Here is a 27,267-nt window from a genome sequence, read left to right on the forward strand (position 1 = left end):
ATTTTCTTTCCTGAATATTTAAAAAAAAAAAAAAGACTCCATCTTTCTCTAGTTTAAAATGATGCTATGACAAGTCTGGCAATAATCAGGTTTTCTCTTCATTTTGAGTCAGTTGGTCTTTTTGCATAAATTTCCAAAGGACTGTTTGTTTTGTTTTGTTTTAAGTTTCAGTCATTCTACTAGAGTACGTTTTGGTGTTGGTGATTCTGAGCTAATCATCTCAGGATTCAGTGTGCTTCATCAACACTTAGCTTCATTTTTTATCATTATTTTAGGAAAGAGCAATTGAATTAAGGTTTTTGTATTTGTGTTATTCCTTGATTTTATTTTGTTTCTGCTTTGGGGATTCCTTTTGTAGATATATTAAATCCTCTTTGTCTATCTGTTAAATGTGCTGTGACTCTTGAACTTCTTCTATCTCTTTGTTTAATTCTTTTCTATTTAAAATCTTTTCTTCTTGTTTTTACCCTCCTCATTATCTGAAGACATTATCTGTTGTATTGCTCTTTTGTTTCTTTCAGTTTAGTCACCTTTTCTGAACTCTTTTCTTCTTATCTTTCTAATTCTTTCCTGCTCCTATAAATCTTACTCCTGAAATTTTCTGATTCTGATTTATGATATTTTTTCTGTCCTATACTCTTTTCTTAATGTTTTTGTAAATTTTGCTTTGTGGGCATGCCTTCCTGGTGTGCTTTTATTGACAGTAGGGTATTTATTAAGTTCTTACTTTCTTCTTTTAAGAATGTTACATGAGACTGGTGCTCAGTTGTTTCTATTGTTTATTTTATGTGAAAGATTTTTTTCCTAAACTTTTGTAAGGATTCAAGAGTCAGGACATCTTTTCTAATTTCATGGCTCTAGAGTTTCCTTTTCTGTGTATTCATGCAATTTCAAAACCTACAGTGGCTGGCTTTGCATGCTCTCTGGACTCTCTTTCTGTGTCCTAATTTTGATCTGGATGTTTTTGGACTAAGGTCTCTATTGATGTGCTACTCAATAGGAGTTCTTTCCCCAACATTTTGTTCTTAGTGTGAGGCTTTGTCCTGTAGGGGAGTTTGATCAGTTAATTTTGAGAAATCATTTGTAGCATTTTCTTGGGATTCTTTTTTGAAGCTTCCTTACCTTTGCTTCCATTGCCTTTTCTAATTCCCTGTCAGATAATTTCAACCTCTGTGTCATATCTGAATTCTTTGTTATATCTGAATGCGAATTGGCAAATAAAAATTGTATGTATTTAAGGCATATGACGATGTTTTGGTATGCGTTTACACTGTGAAATTATCACCATAATCAAGCTAATTAACACATCCATCACCTTACACAGTCACCTTTAGTGTGTGTGGTGAGAACACTTAAGACGCCTCCTAGCAAATCAAAGTATGAAATTCAGTAATATTAACTATGGTCATCATGCTGTACATTAGATCCCCAGAACTCACTCATCTTACAGCTTAAAACTTTGTACCTTTTGATCAACTTCTCCTGTTCCTTATCTGCTCTCCACCACCGGCAAACACTGTCTTACTCTCCCCTTCCATGAGTTTGGCTTTTTTAGACGCCACACATGAGTGAGATCACACAGCATTTGTGTTTCTGTGTCTGCCTTACTTCAATTAGTGTCATACCCTCCAGTCACGCTTCTGGGTGTATATCCCAAAGAAATGGAATCCAGACCTCCAAGAGATATCTGCATTGCCATATTTCTTGTAGCATTATTCACCACAGCCAAGGTGGGAAACAACCTACATGTTTGCCAACAGTTGAATGGAAAAAGAAAAGGTGGAGTAAACACACACAAACACACCCAGTGGAATGTTATTCAGTTTAAAAAAGACTGTCTCTCTCTTAATGTCTTAATGTTGCCTGTCTGTCTAGATTTCTGGGACCTAAAATCTCTGATGGGCCCATAAAAAGTCCTTGACTTTTAATTTGTCCAGCTCTTCTTATAAGGACTACCATGATAACTTCTTTTTCCTTAAGATTTTATTTTTAAGTAATCTCTATACCCAATGTGAGGCTCAAACTCACAACCCTGAGATCAAGAATCACAAGCTCTACCAACTAAGCCAGGCAGGCACCCTTATCTTGATAACTTCTAAGCTCTTACTACATTGGAACCAAAACCAGGATATCAAATTTTTGGGACTCCTAGACCCAGACTGCTCTAGCCTCTTCAGACCTACTCAGGTATCATGGACACAGCTGCAACAGGAGTTTGAAAATTGCCCCCATTTCCAGCTCTGGTTCCAGGACTGGTTCTCCAAGGCTTCCGGGGTTGGAAATTTGGGGACCTTGAGCTCCATCTGATGCCTCATGTCTTCCCTCTGCTTTCCCTACACAGCCACTAAACCATTCAGGTTTTCTGTCAATGCTTTCCCCATCTGCGTATACGTAGGGGTTTGAGTGGAAGAGGTGACAGTTTTGTTGTAGCTGTTGTCCATGTATGTGAGGTTGGGTATTTTAGTTCTCTCATTTTATGGGAGACATGGGGAGAGGCTGCAGCTACTGTTTTCCAAGACTCCTCTGACTGCATGTACTTAGCAGGTGCCTTTGAAGACCAAAGACCTTCAAGGTTCAAAGGAATTGTCTGATTTCATGTCAGTTGGGAAGCCCTCTGAACATCTTTCCCACTCCTGTCCCCAGCCGTCCACTGATCCTGCACCTCCCTGTCGCCGGCATTGTTGGACAGAGACAGCTCCCCTGCTGTGGTTCCCATTCTATGTAAATGACTCCAGGTCAACCTTTCCTGGTTTTAAGCAGTGGAGTTCTTTTCTGACATGACCCTAATTTTGATTGTTCATATTGTTCTAAGATAGAGTAAATGCTCCCTAGAGATGAAAGATATAACGCTTGTCAAAAAGCCCGTGTCAGATTCATTGCCTGACCTTACAGTTCTTTGTGCGGTGCTGTGCACCCTATGGGTTCTCAATAAATATTAATTGAATCGAATTGAATTGAATTTACACTTTGCTCATTTCACCAATAGGTTAAGTGAAGATTAACAACTTCACAGCAGTCCTAGCAGACTAAATTAAAGAATATCAGTGTATAGCTGCAGTGCCTTGGATTGGTACAATAAAAGTGACTTACTGTGGAAAAATCTATAGTTGGGGGAACATTGTTCTTTGGCTCACACCGATACTTGCTCACAGAAGCAGCTGTGAATATTTATACCACATTCCTCATTTTCCCTTAGTAGCAAGTGGTTGCAAAAAAATTCCTTAAAGACTTAACAAGTTCTCTACATTATTTCCTAATTCATTCTGACAAGAAAACAAGGTGACAACAGACACAACGATCCCACAGATTCAAGCTGTAAGGTCATGTCACTTAACCATCTGCTGGATGTGCTCATAGGTCAGGGATTTCTGTGCAGAATGTGTGACTGTAGGTGGTTGGCTCCCTCTCTTTTTCTTACTTTGATTTATATCTTTCTACAAATGAAGCAAAGAATGAAATACAGGCTATCTCTGACTTTTGCACATCTACATTTTATAAGGATGGTTTTCAATCTGGGGCTTCGAGAACTTACCTACCCACCTGGAAATAAATTGATTTGGCTTACAAAAATGTTGCGCCTGGGAGAGTTACAAAAATGCAGCATGAAGAACATTAAAATTTTTTTTATTATTTCCTAATCTATCATTGTGAAATTTCCTACAGTTGATTTCTTCTTATGTTTTTGAGAATTAGGCCTCTTCCTCCTCGAACCCCCAAACGTTGCTTGACTGAGTTGCCCTTTACCTTCATTAGCTGATCAGTAACAACTGGAAAAAAAATGCATTATGTCCCAGTTTTGTAAGTTTGTGATACATAATAATATATCAGTCCCTGAAAAGTTTGGCCATAATGAAAGGGTGAAATTATTTCCCCAACGACTGAATAGAGAATGCTTTCTCGTGAAAAATATACTGCTATTTTCTGAAACTGTGATCTGATGTGGAAAACGTTTTTGAGCTCCAAAAGACCCCTTCTCCCATAAAGTCACTCATTTTTTTATAGAACACTAAGTGCTAATTCAACTGCTTTCTGATGTCAACTGCGAATTAAAAGCTCAAAAATTTTGAGATCAGGTGAATTTTCCATGGCCAAATCCTTTTATCTCTTTATACACAAATCAGGTGTCTCCTACACTATTCCCCATAGGAGAGGCTACTTGAAGATCTGCTCTGACATTCTTGGCTCTTCCTATCACCTCCAAACAGCTCTGAACAGGAGGCTTTGATTTTTAATAGCACATCTTTTAAAATAAAATGTTGCTGAAATCACAAAGGAATGTCTTCACAATGGAAACTTTGCATTTTGCTTCCCTACTGTGGCACAGGAGAGGAAAGGATGCTTAGCCATTAAAATAGTTAGTGATTTAGTCCCTTAGAAAGTGGAATTTGGATTTGGCCACTTATGACATTTTTGGAAATGAAATGGATTCTTGTCAAATTCTCCATAGTTTTCCTGATAAGTGAAGTCAATTGGAGAGTATTGTGCAATAGGAGGATTCTAAGAATGATGTCCTGATGGAGACATACATATGGATGTGGATGATTTATTTCAGAAACAGAGCAGAGCGTGAGTTTTTATGTTGGATTTCCTTCTTAGAAGCCTTAGGGGAATATATAATAATATGCAAAATACACATGATCATAAAAATTATGTTTTAATATTAAATTATGATGGAGTTGCAGTTGAGAATTTGTATGGGTGTTTCTCCAGATACTTTGTTGTTAAGTCTCAGACTGGAAGGGTTTACCAAGGTTCAAACACACGCACATTATACAATATGGCTTTCATTCTTCAATGTCTTTGTGTTAAACAGGAGGCATGAGGAAATGATCTTGTTTCTGGATCTTTCTTGAGCTCCCCTTGAGGGTATGTGCTGAAAGCTTAGTTCTGACAATTCAGCATTACTTCAGGCTTTGATTTTAGATGGGAGACTGATAATTCTGTCCATAATTCTTGGGTTCCCAGGCCACGGCAACATGGCATTTTACCTGCTATTTAAGAGATATCTGAGTATTAAGAGATTTCTTCTCTTTGAGTTGGCATTTCATTGAATCCAACAGAGTTTCTCTACTTACTGAGTTACTGAGTTTTTCTACCTCTGTGCTGAGGATAAAGGAAGTGATCTTGTTCCCAAGGAAGCTTCTGTCCAAGGGGGAAAACCATCAGAATAGATATAAACACTTTTTTCTATAGTCCTAGAATACGGCCACCTTGCTCAGTCAGGAAAGACTCTGCAGAGGAGGAGATAGTTCATCAAAATGTTGGCAAATGAAGGCAGGGTCCAGACAAGGAGGGCCAGCGAGTGTTCCAAGTGCAGGGAAAATTCTATTCAAAGACACGGAGGGAAGAGAGAGCAAGGGTCCTCTCAGAGGAGCTGCAAGTCCTCGTCATGGGGGGGGCTCCCTCCTCCAGAGTGGTGGGCTCATGCAGGAAGGGATGAGGGATGGGGCTGGAGAGGCCTGGGGGCACTCACACACCGAATTTGGGCTTGGTTTTTAGAGACTAGTCCCAGATCACTGACTTTCAAAGAGAGTAGAAAGTAAACAGTAAACTGTAGGAAATAAAAATTAAAAGGAGATAATACAGGGCGCCTGGGTGGCTCAGTTGGTTAATCGACTGCCTTCGGCTCAGGTCATGATCCTGGAGTCCCAGGATCGAGTCCCAGGATCGAGTCCCGCATTGGGCTCCCTGCTCGGCGGGGAGTCTGCTTCTCCCTCTGACCCTCCCCCTCTCATGTGCTCGCTCTCTCTCTCTCACTGTCTCTCAAATAAATAAATAAAATCTTTAAAAAAAAAAAGGAGATAATACAATTAAATTGAGAGGAAATTACAAAAAGAGAGAGAGAGAGATCACCAATATCCTAGGAGATCCATCATCTAAATTAAGTGAGAATAGTATTTGCCCAGGACAATATCTGTAGTGGTCTCCTCAGCAGACCAAAAATGGAAAGTAGCAGTTTTCACAACACCTGTGAGCATCTCTGTGTCCTCTACCCCACCCCCCGTCCCCGGACCCAGTGTCCAAGATGGAAGCAGAGTCCTACACTTGACACCTGGGAGTGGAACGTTCACCAGTCTCCCAAAAATCCAACCTTCTTTTCCCCGTTGATGTTCAGAAGCCCTAGGCCTGGGTATGAAACAAAAGATCGGGGAGATCAAATATGCCTTGGTTACTTCACTTCAAGTGTAACATGGGGGAGCTCCCATTACCCACCTCTGCAGGTAAGTCTGGGGGCCAAGGGACCAGTTCGTGCAAAGCCCCAAGAACAAGGCGTGGAACAACATGCGTTCCGTGGACGTTGGTCATTGTCCTTGGCCTCCACGTCATCATCACAAATGAGTGTCACAAAAAGCATGTACTGTTCCATAAATTAATATTTTGTCCTCAAAGGATAAGCACCCGAAACATGGTAAGTTTTCCATCTGTTCCATCATGCTGTGGGCATTCGTGGTGTTTGCCCTTTAGAGCTGACCTCGCTAGTATAATTAAGTAACTCCAGGAGAAGTTTCCTAAGAGTGGGAGGAGGGAAATGGAGACACGATAGAGAAAGGCGCCAGGCCGCCTGTGATTGAAGGCAACGTTTTTCACGTCAAGAATGAAGAGACATTCGAGGCAGTTCAATCCTCAGCCTCAGGAGGTTTATTAAATCCTCAGTCGGCTTGTAACATCTTCAGAATTTCCGGTAACCATCTATGGAAAATCACCGGGCAGATTCTGACCAAAGGGAAGTAACCTCCATGCATGCACGCGGGCACATCAGGAACAAGCGGCCTCTCTTAGAGAGAACGTCTTCTAAGTGTCATGATGAGCGCGTCAAAGACCTTGTGCTTGTTTCTACAGTGGCTGTCAGAAAAACAAGGGAGGCGTAAGTCTCTACTCCTCCCTGATACAATCCATGGATCACTGAACATACTGACAAGTTATAACATGAGTGATCTATTTTGGATTTCCTGGATTGGGTCCTTTTAGAAAAATTAAAAAGCAGAAAACTTCAGACTATGCTATTTTGTAAAGAGCCTGTGAGACAAAATCTGTGGTTAATATGAAAACATGTGCATTCAGTTTAGTAGCGTGTTTATTAAATCCACGATCTCTTTGTTGTTTGTTTTCTAGTAAGGACACAGGAAATGTGGTGTCCCAGTGAGGACTCTTGAAAACAGGGCATCCCATGTGTTTTTTTATACACTATTGATAAATGGATCTTACTGCCTGGGTCCAGAGTCAGGAACAGGACAGGAATGCTGTCCCCACCCCATGGGCTACCTCTGTCTCACGGTTGTTCAGTGTCTGTCATTGGAGGACAGCCCTGTCTCCAGATGCCTCTGACTTGGGCGGACCAAAATGCTGTGGGCTCCTTTCTGTGGACTTGAAAACCAACAGAATTAACAAAGACGTCTGTGCTTGCTCTTGGGGTCCACCAACACTTACCTGACAGCCTGCTCTGCATCAGACACTTATTTCCTGACCAATAAATAATTACAGACAAGACACAAGATAGGCAGGATTTTATGGTGAGTTATGCATTTTAAATTACTCCATTCCACATAACGTATAAGACCAGGGAGAGTGTTTCCAAGCCTGATTGTAACACGTGCGTGTATATAGCAAATACATGGTGAGCACACTTGCACGCAGGCTGTTGGGAGTGAACACAGACGACTTTTAGACCAAATCGTTAATTAGGCTCAACCAATTATTCCTGGCACAGATAACCATTTACACACTATTGAGAAATCAAAATCTGTAGCATATTTTATAAAGCACTGTTTAAATAGTTAGAGATCTGAGTGGAGGGCCCTGGTCCTATCAACCATCATGAACTAAAACTTTAAAAATTTGGTGACGGGCAAAATTTTGATAGAAGGAGTTATGGGACCTTAATGGTGAGAGGATTTGTCTCTTAAACTTATCAGGCTTTGAAATTTGGTTCAAGGTCTCGGGAACTTCCCTGGGTCCACCAACCTCACGTTAGCCCTTCATTAAACCTCAGAAAATGCCTTTTGATTGGAAACTATTCAATTTACAATCTGAAAGATAAATCCCACCCTTATAAGAGTGTTTCCTCAAAATCCTCAGAGATATTTTCCCAAGGAAAACGTAAGTTGCCAGTACTCTCTTTCTCTTCTCAAAATTGTAGATAATACATGCCAGTGTTTTCCTCAAAATTTAGGCCAGCTTTATTCTTCATAATGACAATCCTTCACATCAAATATCCTCCAAAAATGTAGGAAAGATTTAGGAAAATCTTTCCTGTTGTCTATCATCAGCATTTCATACTTCTTAATTGAGTCTATGGCTAAGACATATTTAAAATTACTCACAGCATTTATTGGTCAAATAATCAGTTTTGGTTATTTTAGAGAAGAGGTGTTTAGAAACCAGACAATTAAAGAGGACAAGCTCCCAGAATTTTAATTAACATTTAACTTAAGTACCTCTTAGTTTTTAGTGTTCCTTTAGAGCTGTTGCTAATATCTATGATTCAGAGGTTGACTGAGTAGATTTCTGGAAAAGCAATTTCCCATGCCCAGATTATGAGGCAAAGCTGTCCCTCTGTCGTACTCCAGTTTATATATGATGTCCACAAAAAGCTGCAGACGCCTGCTTTCTGGCCACATCTATGGACACTGGGACCCTTTTCCGTAAACACTCGGCGGATACACGGTCCCCACCCAGGCCTCTCTGGGAGGGGCGGCCGTGTGGCCAGATCCCATGTCCTGACCTCTCCCGGGGCCGTCAAAGAAAGCAGGACTGGACTGCTCACTCCCTTCCGAGAACTGGGGCTTTAGACCACATATCAAGATGCTTGGAAGCACTTGAGCCAAAGGTGCTACTGACGCGGGCCGGCCGGCCGCTTGTGGCCCCGTGTGTGCCCACAAGCAGCACTAGGAAGCCGAGGGAAGCAGCCTTGTGCGCGGTGGAGACCACAGTGGCAGCCCCTCAGGCCCTGGCCGGGCCCTCCCCTGTCTCCTGCCCACCAAGTGTCCCCCCTGGGAGCCCATCACCCGGCTTCCCCATCCACGTGGCGCTTGTGATCACTGAGCTATTACTTTATCCCCGGAAATGAGGGAAACCCTAAGAAGTAGCATCCTTCTGCATGTTGATGACATGGCCTTGTGTTTCTTTCTCAAGGGATGGCCCGGGCGGCATGTCGGTGTGTCTGGTGCCGGTGGGTTGTGGGAACCAGGCTTGTCGGTGCCAGACGACGGGGACGGGTGGCTTCCCTGAGCAGTGCCAATCGCTCATTTATCGGTGGGTGCGTTTCACTTTGCTCACCCCCATGGCTCTACGCATAGGAAATTATCAACCCCGAAATTCCACAAAGGCCACATTTTGTAAAGTGACAACCAGTTGGTGATGTCTGTCCTTATCAGAGACAGTGGTCTCTCTTTCAGGAGGAGTGCTCACTGCTGATGGAGGCGGCAGGCACGCTGCCTCTGGGGGCAAAGGGCACTGCGCCTTTTGCTTCCTATCTCAGCATTCGGGACATGGTTTGACTCAAGAATTTTACAGTATTCAATAAAAGGACATATTTTCAAATTTAGCACAGGAACTGTGCCCCACGATGTTCATTGTAAAATCATTCATTTCAGTAAAACGCGGAAAATCTATCCAACAAAAGATGGGACAGTGAAAGGTGGTGAATCTATATGACTGCGCATTATGTAATTTCAATTGTTATTTGGAAGAATTTCAAACTGCATGGGGTAATGACTCCAATATAGTATTAGGAAAAGATACAATGCTTCATGAACAAGAGCCTTATTCATAGTACTTTTACTAGGAGGGAGACTCTCCAGAAAGATAACACTAGTTATTTCTGGGTTGTGGGGATATAGGACCAATTTATTTTCATACTCTCCCCTGCCACACACATACACAGCATATGCATAGATATATTTATTTCAGGTTTTGCAAAATGAGCATGCATTTATTTTACAAATAAACATGTATTTAACAAAAATTTTTTTCTCCCGTCTGGTGAAGTTCTCCATGGCCATGAATATCATCGGGAACTCCATGTTCAACCTGATGTTTATTCATGATTTGACTCAAGAATTTTACAGTATTCAATAAAAGGACATAACCCTAGAATCCACCCAGAGCATTTTTCTCATGGAAAGTTGTGGCTTCATTTAGGGGTGCTCCCTTAAGCCACTGTGTCCACAAAGGTGGCTTCACCCTTTATCTGGGTGGAGATGTGAGTTTGGCTCACCCTTAGCGAGCCCAGTGAGTGACTTACTGCTCCTTAGCAACGCTTGTTCTAGCAACTTTGATTGGACCATTTGCTGGTCCCCTTCTCTCAGAACCTGAGAGAGACTTTGAGTCTCCGAGGGTAGTAATGGGGGTCCACGCTCAATGCTCCTTTCTCTGGATCCTCCAAGTTCATCCTAAATAAGCTTTCCATCCCAATTCTGATGGCCAGGAAGTCAAATGAATGATTCTAGCTTCCTTGAAGAAATATTTCTTCACCAAATCATTAGAGTTGTTCATGTTTTATGAAGTGTTGGTTTAGGACATGACTTTACAAAAGTCACCTCAGCTTTTTCGTCACCACAATTTTGAAAACATTGCATTTTATTTTGTAATGTCCTTTAAACCCAAGAGCAGTGACCGTCCTTAGGAACAGAGTAAAGCAACGCTGTCTATGGACAGAATGAAATTCTGAAGTTGCACAGGCACCTTCCTTCTTACTCTTCCCTGAAAAACAAAACCAAACAAAGCACATACCTTGAAAATGCTTCAAAAAATGGGCTTCAGCCAAGAAAGTGGAGTTATCTGTGAATCGGTATATTTGTACCATTCAGGCATGCTTCCTGTTGTTGACAATTGGTAACGACCATAAATAATTTATTAGAACCATGAGGTGATCATCTATACGTGAACTGAATGTATATATTCTCTAACAATCATTCCTTATTTATATCTATTAGCTGACATTTGAGTTGTAGCCAGTTCACAGGAATATCCTTTGTAGAAATAACAGAATGATATTTATAGGAGTAATTTTTAAAATTAAGATATATTTAGATCAATAACTAAGAAAAAATTCCTGTCATTCTTTTGTATGCTGAAAGCTTTTGGTACATTACAATATACTTTTTCTTCTACCTAGCCCCTAATAACTACTCTTGCCAGAAGCAATGTGTTAAGCCCCCTTTCCATCCATTTTTTAGAAATATTTCTCTGTAATGATTGGGCGCCTGTATAATGATTATCTGTCACAAACATTCCTTTTGTTGGTCTCACAAGCATCCTTGGGAGACTGGTGGCTTCAGAAGTAGGATTATCAGCTATGGTCATGATTTTTTAACTTGTGATCTATTTCCCTAACAGAACATAAACTGCCAAATACTACTTGTTACTTGCAGTTGCTTCTTTCCTTAAAACAAGCTCCCAAATATTGTCTTTTTTCCTGGTCTTGTATATGGGAACACACACTCTCAGAATAATGGGGCTTTGTTGTCACAGAAAACAGTTAGCCCTGTAGTCTTCATTTCTTAGGTTTAAAAAAAAAGCATAAAAATGTAAGGAAAAATTGAATCAACATCCTGGTAATGTGCTGGTTGATTATTATAAGTCAGAAGCTTCTAAGACTTGTGCATTCATTCCTTCTGGAAGTTGAGAGAATACGGTTCTGAAGAAGGTGCATAGATCTTGCAGACAGAATTCTTGTTTTGCCTGAACTCTTAAATTGCGAATGGCATTGCCATGCCTTTTACGGCATGAGGGTCCTTTGGAAATATCACAGAAATCATGGGAGCCTGGGAGTTCCTGCTAAATCGCAGTCATAACCCTGCCAGGATCTTTGAGGCCCTTGTCCCATTTTATGAAGTAGCCACTTAAGTGTATCGCGGGCTAATGACGAACTTTTAGGCTAACTATTCACATTCAGAAGATGAAGTTTAAAACATTGGGAAACAATTCAAGTAGCTGTTTTTGAGAACTATGGTATGCGTCCAAGGCGCGTCTAGAAGCTGTTTGCGGGATGTGGGCTTGCATGGAGGCATATTTAACTGGTGAGACTCATCCGTGCCAGGGAAGATCCTCCACCCCGGCCCCTGCCAGGTGCCTGCGGAAGCCCTGATGGAAACAGGAGGAGAAATCAGGCCAGAAACTAGCGTTTGTGCAGATAGTACGTGGGGTGGAGTGGGGGAGGGGGTGCAGGTACACGGGCGTGGGCTCAGCTCATCTGAGGGGACAGCGGCTCCCTGCAGTCAGATAGGACATTTAACGGGGAACCCGACATTGAGGTTTTCCCTATAAAAATGAAAATCACTGGCTTTATTTTGTAAAACATGGGAGCTGGCTACGCAGAGCCTGTGTCCAGGTCTTGCCTGAAGCCTGGACTCTGCTGTGTGGTGTCTCAATAATACGTCAGTATAAAAGCCCTAACAAGGAAAATAATAGTTTAATTTTGAAGTACAAATATAGTGACAATTGATCCTATTTGGAAAAAATTACATCTGAACTCTCTTGGTCTCTCGCAAAACACAGGCTCAGTCTTTACAGGAAGCATAAACCCTGTGAAGGAAGGTTAACGAGTCAGAATGACCAGTGACAGATGGGTTCCTCCCAAAAGTGTTCAGGGGGTGGTTGCAGGAAGTGTAAGGGTGAGGTGAGGGGCACAAAGGGAGTGTGAACCAAGATGCACGCTTTCCTGGAGTTTGTGATCCGCCTGTGTGCGTGCACACATACAAACACACATGCACATGCACACACATGAGCACACGTACTCACATGCACGCAAGCACGCATGCATACACACGAGCACACATGCATACACGAGCACACGTACTCACATGCACACATGCATACACATGAGCACACATGCATACACATGCACACCCACACACACATGCATGTGCACACACACACCAGCACACGTGCATACACACAAATGAGCACACATGCATGCATATGTGCACCCAGGCACACACACATGCGTACACATAAGCACATGTACTCACATGCACTCACGCAGACATGCATACACATGAGCACACATGCACACACATGTGCACACACAAACATCAGCACACGTGCACACACACACAAATGAGCACACATGCAGGCGTACGTGCACACATGCACACACGAGCACATGTGCACACATACGTGCACGTGCACACCTACACACAGGAACACACATACACACTCGCGTGCACACAGTATTTACATTTCCAGTGGGAAGCACTGTATCAGTTTGTGCCAGGAACACTGAGTCTAGAGAGTGGGGTCGGTCTGATATCGAATGTGGGGTAGAGCTGTGGCCGAGGAAGAAGCTGGATGTGGGCAGGGTCAAAGGTTAGTTGGGAACTACCAAGGCGGACGAACCATTCCCCAGCTCTAGAAACAGCAACACCCATCCGCTAATATTGGTTGTGCACACGGGTGCGTAGGGGTAGCAGGCCCTAGGGCCAGCACTTTACATGGTCTTCCTACTTCTTCCTGACAGTCAGCCTAGGAGCTAGTTTCTATGACTGTTTCTCCCGGCACAGATGCAGAAGCAGGGGATCAGAGAGGTCTAGGGACAGAGACGGCACAGCACTGTGACCGCAGGCCCATCCCACCTCAGAGGTGGAGCTCTGCCAAGGAGAGATCAAGTTGGGGGTGCAGCTCGAAGCTCTTTTCCTGATGGCCTTGAGATGGGTCTGGCAGGGGCAGAGTTTGCATGGAAGATCTGCAGGACATAAACAGGTCCGAGCAAAATAGAACAGCGTTCTCCACTTTTTCCCTTCTGGAGATCACTCTGTAGGTCTCCAGATGGTCCTCAACCAAATCCTTTCTCTTCCAGTCCTCTCAGCACCCGCACCCCCCACCCCCGCAGGCATCTATCGCCTCACTGGCTTACCACGGAAGGGCTGTTCTTACAGAAGGAAGCCTCCCACAAAATATTGATCACGTTAAGCTGTTAATGATGGACGTTGACTTAACATGTTAGTCCCTGGGATACTTGGATTTCGCAGAAGGTGCTGGTGCATCTCGGCGCTATGCCTGTCATATGGGTGAGGGCTTTCCCCTGGGGGGGTAAGGACCGGGCTACCTCGGGCCTCACCTGCAGCAGTCCTGGCTAGAATTCTGTTTTTAGTCTTTGTTCCTGCTTCACCAGAAAGAAGATGGATTTACCTATGTAATTCTAGGTAAATTGGTTTATGTCTCTGATACTCTGTTTTCTTGTCTTCCTGTGCACCACGAGGGGGATTCTGAGCATCTTCTCATCTGATTTCCTCTGGCTTTTACTCACTTCAGTGTTTTAGGTAGGACTGAACAGTGTGGCCAGAACTTTCCCTGGATCAAATCATTATTGGAAGTTTAGAATTTACCATATAAAATTCTGGGGGAAAAAAAGACTTACATATATTTATTATGCTAATTATTTTAACTTGTTAAAATAATGGACTCATGTTAACTGGAGGAGAAACAAAAGATTATTATAATCTTTTATAATCAGCAATTTTTGTCATTGTTCTACTTTTGTGATGTATCCAAGTTTACCTGCCTGTTTATATCTGGTCAACACTCTCTCTGTAGTGTCTCAAACACACACACACGCACACAGATATAGGTTATATTATAGCTTATTTTGCAAAAATGTGGGCACTTACATTAATTCACACTTGCTTTTCTCACTGAAGTATAATATGCATCCTTCTGTCCATCCATCCATCCATCCATCCATCCGTCTCCCTCCAGGTCAATAATAGATAACTCAGTTTAGAAATAGCTGTCTAACATTCTCCAGGTATAGAAGTTTCAATTTACTTTACCATTTCCACACTGACAGATATTTCTGCCTTGGTTTTGTTCTGCTTGCCATTACAGGTAATAGTAGATTATGCATGCATACATTCTTGTACCTGCAGCGTTTTTTTCCTTTTTTTTTTTTTTTCAAGAAAGCTCGCCAAAATCGAGATTGTTGGGTCAAGGCACCAGTGCACTTTTAATTTAGTAATTATCTCAAGATTACTCTCCTAAAAGTTTGTAGTGATTCTCACCCTCACGGTGTCAAGTATGAGAGTACCATTTTGACCACAATCTCCTCTTTACTGATGTTATGACTTTTAAGAAACTTCTATAACCTTCTTCAGTGAACAACCACATTGAATTATTCACTTTACTTTTAATTCATTTGGTAAGTAGTGAGTTATCACCGTACCCCTCCTGTACTTATAAGTCACTTATTTTTTTCTTCAGGAAATTGTTAATATCATATCTTTCCTGATGTGTCATTTGCTCATATTTATTAGCTTGTATTAGACCGTATTTAATCCTCTGTCCATTGTATGGATTCCAAGTATTTTTTCCGGTGTGTTTCATTTTCTTTAATCACTTTTTGTGAGACAAATATCTTTATATTCTTTGATGGCTTTTGAATGTCTTATCTCATTCAAAAAGTAATTTTGGAACTTTGGCCCCCAGCAACCACAGGGGTCTCTAAGTGCAGCTAGCATAGGTCGAACGGGTAAGTTTGTGTTGTCTAATATTTATCCCCACTGTTTCACATCATGCATTTTTATAATTATTTCATGGACATTCACAGAAATAATGAGGTTACCTGGAGGGTTCAGGTTCAGCACCAAGCCTCCCTCTCCTCAGTTTTGCTGAATTAATTTACCTCCTCTCCCTTCCTTCCATCTTCTCTTCTTTTCCTCTTAAATTCCAGGGTCTCTCTCTTTCGACATAGTCTTGTATCCAAATATCTTTGCCTAACTTATTACAATTATTACTCTTGTTACAAATCCCAAATCCCACTCAGCGATTTAACTACACAACTGAGTGCGTTGGTTATAGTCTCACTGGCTTCCCTCACTCACACGAGGTCTACCCAGCTGTCCCCGTCCCCCTGGGCACCTCCTCTCCCAGACACCAGCAGATCTGCACCTACCTTAATGAGCTCCAGTGAGGAATTTTGCAGCCATGCCCTCTCTTGGTCAAGCGTCTTTGGGCAGACCACAACCAGGACAACTGTACATGAGTGAACCTGTAGGTGATTAATCTCCTGGCTTCTTGAGTAACAATATAAAACAGAGATGTAGAGTCTCTGACCAATTTATGAACTTTAGACCTATGTGGAATCTTAGGATTTTCTCTCATTTAGTTTGCCTGCTTCAGTTGCTACATTATTCTAGAAAGGAAGATGAGAGAGCCAGGTTTAAAGTTAAGTAAGCATACTGCCATTTGTGCTTGATTCCCATGTGAAATAGGAGAACTTGTGCAAATAGAGAGGGATGGTGAGCTCTATAGAGAGCCTCAGCACTTTGTGGCTAGGGGGCCACCGTGGCTTGAGGCTTCTTTTGAGCAGAAATAAAATGGAAAATACAAATACACATTTGGAGTACCAGGCTCCGCACTGGACACATATTGATCATACGGAGCCGTTTAATCCTCGAAACAATCCTACGAGGGGTGGTTGCTTTTGTGATATGTTATCAATGAGAAATTGTTTTCCCCAAGTGAATCAGAGGAATCGAACCCAAACCACCTGTCTCCTGTGTAAGCTGTGCTACCTTGGCTGACTGGTGCACCGTCTGGCTTATTGAAGATTTTGGAGGCGCATTGGTGTTTTACTCCCTTCAGTGCATGTTTCCACAACCAATCATTATTCCACAACCAATCATTCTGTTTTGCAATGTAAAGTTGAGTTTCTATACACATCCTCTAGTTCAATTTATTATCTTACACGTTGGAGGTGACTTGATGATTTTAGAAATGCAGCATTTGAATTAACACGTTTTCACACAATCCAATACATTCAGGTGATCCTTGCTAAAAAGAACTCCCAGGTACTGAGTACTTACCTGCACTAAGGGACTGTGTTAGGTGTTTCACATACATTATTTGTAGCCCTCAGACAGCATTACAAGGAGGTTATCATTGTCCTTGTGGAGAGCACCCTGGAACCCCGAAGATCCTTAAAACTGATTTTCCGGGCTCCCTGTTGTCCTAGAATGGAGCCATGCGCAAGGCTTTTGAGGTTATCCTACAAGAAAGGAAACGCTCTACCAGAAGGAGCCCTCCTGAGACAAACGTGTCCAGGGGTTTCTCTGAGGGCATTAGTGAAAACGCACAGGAGAAAGGACAACGAAGAAAGAAAAAGTAAAAGGAAAGAAAACACAAGGGCGGAAGAGCACCATTCTGCATTTCGCATGCAGGCCGGGCAAAGAAAGGTGACAACGGTGAAGGATGGAAGCATGTCTGGGGGCTGCCGACGGGACCAGCCGCGGGGGCAGGGCAGGCTCCCCGGCCACACAGCCCGCCAGCCGCGTGTCCCGCACGTGTGTGCAGCAATGAACATCAGAGGGACGCGCCGGCCGCCCCCGCTCCCCCTCCTCCCTGACAACACCATTAGCAAATGGATCACGCGCACCTCCGTAGCATTTTGTCAGGATAATGATAAGCCTTTTTAAAATTACTCACTGCGACTCCGGGTCAGCCACGTGGACTGCCACACATTGCACGGAGGAGGAAAAATGTCCTTTTGTGTCTTCCTCTTTGTGTGGAGATGGATCGGGTGAGCCAGCCCTGCTTTCTCCGGAGGCAGTTTCCTGGCCGCCGGAACTGCGGCTAAGGTGGTAACAAATTCCATTTTATTGACAGCTTCGACACACCCTCCGCGGCTCCTTTGGGTATATATAACGTGGCCCCCGTTCCACATCAACCTCACTTCATGGATTTTTTTGCGGGGGGTGGGGATGCTGTGAGCTGGCAGGAATCGCCTGGGTCTTTCATTAAATGTTTTCAAAATGACCCATAGCAATAATGACATTGTTCATGATCTGTCTGTGGAAAAAATGCCGTGGAGACATTCAGGAAGATTTGAGGCAACATTTAGGTCATGTGTCCATCTAAAACTAGCCGACAGGGTTTTGGTGTGTGGGATTTTCAGAATACGCTTTGCCACTCTTGTTTTAAGTGCAGAATGGAGCTGCAGACGTGCGTTTCTGCACGGCGAAATGAGCAGGGTGAGGAAGATGGGTCCGTCTGCAACATTCTACCTTATCCACCCAACTCTGGGCCCAAGTGTCAGTCACCACGTGTGGTTCCTGCGACCCGGGAACCAGAACTATTCTGCAGAGCAGCAGACCATGTGGAAAACGGAAGTTATTAATTGTTACAAACAACCAACGTAATAGATACTGTGTAACCAAGTGTATGAACCACACACTGGGGTCATTTCCCGACGGTTTCCCATGACTAAGAGGTGCACGCCTAACAGGTGCATGCCGGTGTTCCCACCAAGGGGGTCAAGGTCTGGAGCTGGTACCCAGCCAGGACTGCCCATGACCGCATGGGATGCAGCCTGTCCCACAAACTTCCTTTGCCGGTTTCTTGCTGAGCACTGCTGAGGCCTGTGTATGGCCCCTCATAGGAGGAGCGAGAGGGTGGGACCACAGCCCCCTGGGAATGTGAGAGGGACCCCGCACAGCCTCCCATGGACAGGGGATGAAGGGGCACACGGAGTGGACAGAGCGGGGAATGAGGTCTGATGGGTGGAGGTTAGGCAGAGGATGTGGGAACTGACCCTAGCCGGCTTTCTCTTGTCATCCCTCTCTGTGTCCCCTGGTCTAGGAAATCTCCCCGGCTTTCCCTTGCAGGCCCCTGCATGCTCGCGGGGCACACACACCCAGAGGCTGTCGCCCCAGCCTGCCCCCTCAGATGTACCTGCTTCTGCAGCCTCTCTCTGGGTACCCTCCTCAGTCCTACATGCCCCTGCCTTCAGAATGCGACCCTGGGAATGTAAACCCACCCATCACACTTCCTGACCTGACACCTTCCATGGCTCCCCTTCCTTGTGGCATAAAAATAAATCCTTCTCTGCTAATCAGTCCTCATTGTGGGCATAAATGATACCCTTGTGAGTGTGAGTGTGTGGGTGTGTGTGTGTGTGTGTGCACCTTCCACTGTGTCCTGTGACCCTTAACTATCCTTGGTGGGTGTGTCTGTCTGGAATTTTGCATTCCTCACTGAGGGAACGATGTGGAGAGTGGAGTGTTACCAGGAAGGGTCAGGAAACCTCAGACCACTGCACAGCATGACAGAACAAAGCGCAGGAGGAGGCAGATGGTTTAAGAGGGGGCAGGTGGGGAGGCTGAGTTTTCCCTTGACTGTGGTTCCCTGTGGCTGCCCAACCCGGGGGATCACCCTCCTCCTGGGGGATGGGTGGGTGGGATCTCAACCCAGAGCAGTAGAGATGCTCAGTCAGGCTCAGGAGGAAGGTGCAGGAGAAGCACGTGATACTCTCCATTCTGTTCTTAAACGAGGTCTTTCCTCTCTTATGACCCCTAAACTTAAATGGACTTTCCTGGAGCAGAATGGCTAGGAGATTAACAGTGTCTCCTCTGGGTCTTTGATATCTTGGATGCTTTTCGGCAGAACCCTCTGGAAAGGATTAGGAGCTGCATGCCTCTTCTGCGTGGTCCCTAATGTCACGCTGCCTGGGCTTTGGCTGGATGCCTTCGTTCTCCTGCACACTAATTGCTTAGCTCTTAATAATTGATAGCTTACGAAGGTGCTGGGTAAATTAATTGGTTACTGTTCACGAAAGGATGCATTCACACATAGGGCAGCATGAAGTGGGGTTTCTGCTTCCTGTTTGCACCACACCTCGACTCGTGCTTCTTTCCAGCTCCTCTGTTGCTGCCATGTGGATTTTCTCGGGTGCGCCCAGTGCCATCTGCGTGGCCAGATTGACAACCCCACGTCTGGTCACATTTCTGCATGGAGGCATCTTGCTTTCTGGAGCTTTATTTTTTTTTACACCTTTTCTTCATCAAAAGCCCACTCTTTGCATGGAAACCATTCCTAAGAGGGGCTGTGGTTCCCCTAACACTCCGTTCTGTTAATACTTCATTCCCCAGCTGTGGTGGGTTGAGCAGGCAGCTGATAACCAGCTGAGGTCAGGAACGGGAGACATTAGTGCTCCCTGAATGCCCAATTCTTCCCAACAGTTGTCCTGCAGTTCAGCGGGACCCTGCCACTAATTCTGGCCAGTGGGCAGAAAGGTGTGGAAGCTGTCGTGGGACCCTTGGCTCTCTCCCCACCCCTACGGGGCCACTAGCAATTGCAGCCTCCATCAGCCTGGGCCCCAGGGACAGTGCGGAGCAGGGTCCTCCCCACCACTCCTCTCTGAGACTGCAAATAGGAAATAATCCTTCATGCAAATCTTGCAGATCTCAGGTTTAATTTGTTTCTAGAACATAACCTAACACATTCTGAACCATAATAGGGATATGGGGGCAGGAGGCTGCCACCAAAGATATCCCAAGGAGGCAGATACTGTGCCTGTTTTGCTTATTATGTCATTTAGGAATGGCCCAATGGATGGAATTCTTCCCTCCCTCCCTCCCTTCCTTCCTTCCTTCCTTCCTTCCTTCCTTCCTTACTTCCTTCCTTCCTCCCTTCCTCCCTCCCTCCCTCCCTCCCTCCCTTCCTTCCTTCCTTCCTTCCTTCCTTCCTTCCTTCCTTCCTTCCTTCCTCCCTTCCTCCCTCCCTCCCTTCCTCCCTCCTTCCTTCCTTTCTTCCTTCCTTCCTTTTTTTCCTCCTCCCTTGCTTCTTTTCCTCCCCTTTCCACCCCTCTCTCTTTCTTCTCTCTCCCTCTCTCCGCAACCTCATCCAGGGGCTATGGATATTGGATGCTTTTCTTTCTTCTCATCATGCACCCATCATTTACTGAATGTGTCATATGCTGGGTACTCAGTTAAGGTATGGAGATGCCTAACATGTCTCCTGTCTTCAAAGTCTACAGTATAATAAAGAAAAGAGATAACTACAAAATCGCCATTCAGAGTGCTAATAGGTATGGGTATGAAGTTTCATCAGCCCCAAGAATGAGGGAAGGAAGTGCTGCACCATCTCTGTGATATTTCCAAGATCAATGAGCAGCGCTCTTGGGGGAAAAATGCTCTACAGGCAGAGGGAAGAGTAAGGATGTTCTTGGGTGGTGTGAACAGGAGAATGATAATAGGCCACCCCAGACAGACAAACCTGGTAGTGAGGCTGGGATGCCAGGGGGCAGCAACAGGGTCTGCTGAAGCCCTGCACACGTGCCCTCCTCACTGTGCTCACACACCCATACTGGGCCACCCTCCTCTGTGGGTGTTCTGCACTCAGACTCACCTGGGTTCACTCAGCCACATCTACCACTCACCTCGATGCCATCGAGGCCAATTTCATCATGTCTTCTGTCCCACAGTGAGCTCAAGACTCCCAGCTACCCCTTAAATCTCTGTGTTAGTCAGGGTTCTCCAGAAAAACAAGACCAATAGGATAGATATATAGATGGGTGGATAGATAGATGGATGGACAGATGGATGGATAAATGGATGGATGGATGGATGGATGGATCCATGGATGGATGGATGGACAGATGATGGATGGATGGATGGACAGATGGATGGATAAATGGATGGATGGATGGATGGATGGATCCATGGATGGATGGATGGACAGATGATGGATGGATGGATGGATGGATCCATGGATGGATGGATACACGGATGGATGGATGGATGGATCCATGGATGGATGGATGGACAGATGATGGATGGATGGATGGATGGATCCATGGATGGATGGATGGACAGATGATGGATGGATGGATGGATGGATCCATGGATGGATGGATACACGGATGGATGGGTGGATGGGTGGACAGACAGATGGATACATGGATGGACAGGTGGGAGACTTATTATAGGAACTGGTGCCTGTGGTTCTGGAGGAGGAGAAGTCTCATGGTCTGTCATCTACACACTGGAGACCCAGGAAAGTCAGTAATGTGACCCATTTTGATTCCAAAGTTCTGAAAACTGGGGGCTGAGGTTTTGGGTCAGGAGAAGAGGGAAGTCCCAGCTGAGGCAGAGAGGCTGACTTCTCCCTTCCTTCATCTTTTTGTCCTACTCGGGGCGTCAGTGGAGTGGGGGAGCCCTTACTGGGGCGGGCCATCTCCTCTGCTCAGGCCACAGATGCCCATCTCTCCCAGAAACTCCCCCACGGATGCACCAGGAGAAGGGTGCCACCTCTCTGGGTGCCCGCAGCCCAGTCAGGAAGACACAGCACCGCCGTCCCGGCCCGCCCCCTGGCTCCTCTGGGGCTCAAGCCCCACCATTGCAGCATTGTGCATGTCCTCCATCACTCCCCGAAAAATGCCTTTCCCTCATGCCGCAGCCCTGGAGACATTCAGGAGTGTCTGTGTGAAGTTTTGTTTGTCCAGGGTGTGCACGGTGTTACTAGAACATCACAGACGGGGCTGGGTGTGTTATCAGCGCTTACCGTGGGGCTGTGTACAGATGGTGCTTCCCCCAAAGCCGGCAGCACCTGTCCGGGCAGCAGTCTGAAGGTTCCCCTGGACACGTCTCTCAAACCCCCGAAGAGACTTTCTGTCTCCCGCAGCTCCTCCTATTGGACTCCAGGGTGGGGGGATTACTGCTCACTTCCCTGCATTTCTCTCTCTCCTGGTCACTTCCACGCCACCTCCCTCCCCAGAAGCCTCCGCTTAGCTCCTGTGACCTCAGTGCTTGCTCCCCTGCCGCCCGGGCTCACGGCCACTGCCCTCAGCACCACCCCTGGCCCAGGTCCTGGAGGTGACTTCTCAGGACCCGCCTCCCCCGACCATTCCTCAGCCTCTGTCCTCTGTCCTCAGTCGTCATGGCCAGTGACGGAAAGCCTTCTGAGACGCAGCAGCAAGCCCTCCTCTCTGACCACTGCCTTTCTGCGTCCTTGCCTGCTTTCCTTAGATGCTGACTTTTAAAACCTACTGGCTCTGTCACCTTTATGCCATCTCTCACAGTACTCACATTTTCCTTCCTCCTTTGCCTGGTGGACACCAAAATCACACCTTTGCACAGGATGGCTCGCCCTGCCGCTGACGAGCCTGGGGGACACGCAACATGCTAACAGGCTTCCTTAAAATCATGCATGTCTGCTTCAAGTGACCGTGGCCCCCCACACTCCATTTCCCGACCCCACTCACTCCCCAGCTTTCTAGACCCCCAGCCCTCAGCTGGAGCCCCATTGCCAGCTGGTCATCTTCCTGCCTGTTTCACTGAGGAAACAGAGACAGAAAGAGAAAATCCCTGAGCTCCTGGCATCAGACCTGCCCACGTCCCTGCATTTCAGCCCTGATTCTCTATTTCCCTCTGAATCGGGAAGAGCCATCCAGCTCCGTCTATCCAGGGCAACTGGCCACTGAGGCAGGAATCCCTTCCCTGCTGCCTTTTCCAGGACAAGGCATGGCCCCCTCTGTGCTGGCTCGCCTCGTCTGGCTTCCATGGATTTATTCAGTTCTGTTCCTATACGATATTCACATCCTAGTAGGTAAATGCCCTTGGTCCTGAGGTTTGGGCCATTTCATCCAGCTCCGGTGGACATTGTGTGGTCTCTAATTTTTTGGTTATAATAAGAATGCTGCAACGAACACATTTTTGAACAGAGGCACGTTTCCACTAGATAAATCCAACTGACAGAGAATTGTGTGGTAAAAATATGTAATGACAAAATGTTGATGAATATTGCTAAATTGTCTTTCAGAAAAACTTGTTAGATATTTTCTCCCTGGTTTTCCCATAATATATGAGTGTTTAGAATTCTGATAATACGATAAGCCAGAGATCCTGAGGTTTTTATATTTTTCATTTCCTTTGTGTTGACGACATTGGCCAGCTTTCATATGCTTATTGGCCACTTGTATTCCCCCTTCTGATGTCTCTTTATAGCCTTTCACTATTTTCTTTTTTTGTCCCTTTTCCTTTTGTTTTGTGGGAGCTTCTTAAATATTCTGGGCATTAGGGCTTTCTGTATGGATTTGCTGCAAGTAATCCTTCCCAGTCTGAGTTGCTTGCCTCTCCACTTGCTTGTTGTTCTTTTTAATGGACTTGTAGCATCTCAGTTGGGCTTCTCATTGGAGGAGACACACACACGCGGCTGCAGATACAAATCGCCACAGCGTGAACTAGCAATCGGGGCCAGAAGTAGAGGCCGTGGGTCCTCCATAGCCCCTGGCTGCTCAGCGTCCCCTCTGGGGGCGTGCAGCAGCCTGTGAGATCAGAAACAATAAGTGTGGAGTTTTGTTCTTTATTCCCTTTCCCCAGGCATTAATGCCAGGTTCTATTACCTTTCTAAAATGAACCAGGCAACTTGATTTTTCTGTCTTCTGGAAGAGGTCAGAGGTCAAGGCAGCCCATGACATCCAGGTCCCGCCACCCGCCGAGCCGTCTGTGACTCATGAGGAAAAGCCGGTGGTGACAGTCTGAGCCGCGGTGTTGAAGGAGGTCCACGGTGCAGGACGGCTACCCGGCGGCACGAGCAGCTGAGGAGGAGAGTGGAGGCTGGTGCATCCTGGGGAGGGTCCTTCAGACAAGAGCCTGGAGGTTTGGGGGACATGCTGAGACCCTGGGATCGTCCAACCAGGAGGGACGCCTTCCACGTGAGAAGGTAGAGCGCTGGGATGGTCTTCGCCTTCTGTTCCGTGGAGGGTGAGCTTTGGCTAGAAGTATGTTTCAGGAAGGGACGTCTGACTCGTGAAGACACGCTGATCCCGCTCTTCACTGTCACAGATATATCCCGAACGCCCCTCGGCCACAGACAACCTAGCCGGCCCCTCTTCTGCCCTTAGATTTAACCTGTGGTGCCCATCACTCCTTAACTGCTCTGGACAGAACAAAACCTGAACCGTAATTTACTTTGGGAATATAATCACTTATTGATTACTCTTTTTCTCGAGGAGATAGAATCAGTGTGTAAGCTTTTATCCGGGAGAGGCCAGGATGGTTTTTATACTCCGTATGTAGCTCAAGTCCAGCCAGATCTCCTTGAGAGTCTGGCATTTCAGGCATTGTGCTGCGGATGATCATTATTTTCTAAAAAGAATTCATCATACTGCTTATGTGAAAAATTCACAGTAGGCAGACAATATTTAATAAGTAAATCAATAATGCTCATTTCAGGGAAAAATTAGGTATAGAATATAGCTGGAAAAGATAATAAAACAAGATCAAATACGAAATTTCAGACCTAATGAACCATTAGAGATAATGCAATTCACGGTGGCACCGGCGTGCCGCGTGTCAGGAGGCTGACATCATAGGATGCTGTGTAAAATGCAAATCCAACCTCATTTGTGATGTGAGTAACACGCGAGGAGGAAGAAGTCTTGCTGGCATCAAATGTAGTCGTTGCTGCTCTCTTGAAGCCACGCTGGGGAAGGGAGCTTCCTCGGTTCCGGAAAGTGTTGCAGTAAACGAGCAGAAAGGCTAAGCCGCTCAGAGGACGGGTGCGCTGTCCGTAGGTCCTGCTGAGGTTGATGATAAAATGCAATTGAGCCCTTGCAGCTGGGAAGGACCTGGTGTGGATTAGGTCCTAGCTGTCCTTCCCCTGCAAGGGCACCACCTTGGCTATTGCTGATGGGAAATCCCCTTGCTTCTCCATGAACGTCATTTCAGAGCTGGTGGTGTCACCAGGATTTGCGTTTTTGTGGGTCTAACGATAATTCTTTGTGGTTCCCACTTATTAATATTGGTCCTGGTATCTTCTGGCACTGCTTAGAGGGTACCAAATCCTTCTTATAGCCTGCACACTTGCAGATATATGTGAGGGCAGGTGCCTTGCCTCGGACCTCTTCTCCAGGTTAAACATCTCCAGAGCTGTCAACAACCAGCCCTACATTTAACATGATTTCCAGATGTCCCATCATTCTTTCTTAGAGCGTTTCTGTTTTGGGGGCTGACCTGCTCCAGCGAATGTTTTCCTGTTTGTCTAACACTGTCCTAGCGCCCCGTGCCCATCACTACCCCGGTGCTGCGTGCGGGCGTTGGCCCTGCTCTCTTCATCTGTACGTCGGACGGCAGCACGTGACCTGCTCTCACCGGGGGCTGCTACTGAGTGGGAGAAGAAAAGGCAGAAGCAGATAATCCTTTATAATTTATTTTAAGAATCACTTTTAAGTGATGCTGACCACTCCCTCTTCTTTGCAGCATCCAGCCTACAAGCTGGACTTGAGGATCAAAGCAGGACCATCTAGCCCCTTAGGGCAGAGGGTTCTGGAGCCAGATGCCCACTTTCTCCTGACAGGAGGCTCTTGGGTTTTCAGAATGAGTTCTCCAATCAGATTTCTCTACTTCAAATGACTAACAACCACAGCTTCTCTGTGAGCCGGGCTGGCTTCATTTTGCACATTTTCGGTGGGTGATGTTTCATCATCACCTCCTTGGACGGTGACACAGAGGAGGACAGCTTTGGGCAACTGAAGAGAGTTTCAGTGCCCCTCAGCTTGCACCCTCAGCACTGTCCAAAATTTCTTCTCTGCCCATTGCTCCTCACAAAGGTGTCTAGGTACCGAGATCATGCTGTCCAAACCAAAACTTGAAACACAGGGTCTGGCCCAAACAGGATTCTTGTCTTTGTTTTGTGCCCTGAAATAATCACAAAGGCTTAAGGGGCTAATGGAGCCTAATTGAAATCAGATCTGTTTTAGAATATAAGGTACATGCAGAAGATGTACCTTACATGAACATTAGCCCAGATCCACCTTTTATAAGCATAGACAGGATTTCACTCTGCCTCTGGGGTAACGGACATCACGAGAGACCCTTGCTGTAGCCACTCTCGTGAATGTCCAGCCTCACAGCTCATGCCTCCGGGGGCATCTGAACAAGAACACAATCAAGAAATCAGCACTACTTGCCTGCTTTGTGGCCACTTTGTGTGCCATGGAACGTAACACTTAGTCCTGGGAGCTCAACTCAGTGTTGCTCCACCCGGGATGAAAACAAGACTCTCCCAGTAAGACTCATGCCGATTCTCAGCCAGAGTCTACGAGGTCGAGTCTGGCTGCCTGGTCATTTTTAAATCTACCCAGATTACTCGGCTGTGTAGTCAAGGTTCAGGACTGGTATTCTCTGCAAAGTAAACACATAGCTTTGTCTCTTGAAAACACTCAGCATTCTATACAAGTTGAGCTCCACAAACACCTACCTGAGAAGAACAGGAGAGAAGGTGGCCTGACTGACGTTCTTTATCCCCCACTGCCTTTTTCTTTCTGAGGCCATACCTATTTGCTGTGTTTTATGGATGATTGATTTGCTATACTTTACTGTGGGGATGCTTGGTTGCTTCCGGATAATTTAACTTTCCATAAGAGTTTTAATTGCCCAACTTTGTCTACATCCTGTAGGATTCCCTTTTTAGCCTATTCAAATGGAAACCGAAACATGTCAATGATGTGGTTGGCCTGATTGCCGAGGGTGTTCTAGGAAATCAGCACTTCAC

Source organism: Eumetopias jubatus, unplaced genomic scaffold (genome assembly GCF_037043125.1).
Source record: "Eumetopias jubatus isolate StellerSeaLion01/CBP00866 unplaced genomic scaffold, mEumJub1_p1.0 scaffold_8, whole genome shotgun sequence".
Taxonomy (NCBI): Eukaryota; Metazoa; Chordata; class Mammalia; order Carnivora; family Otariidae; genus Eumetopias; species Eumetopias jubatus.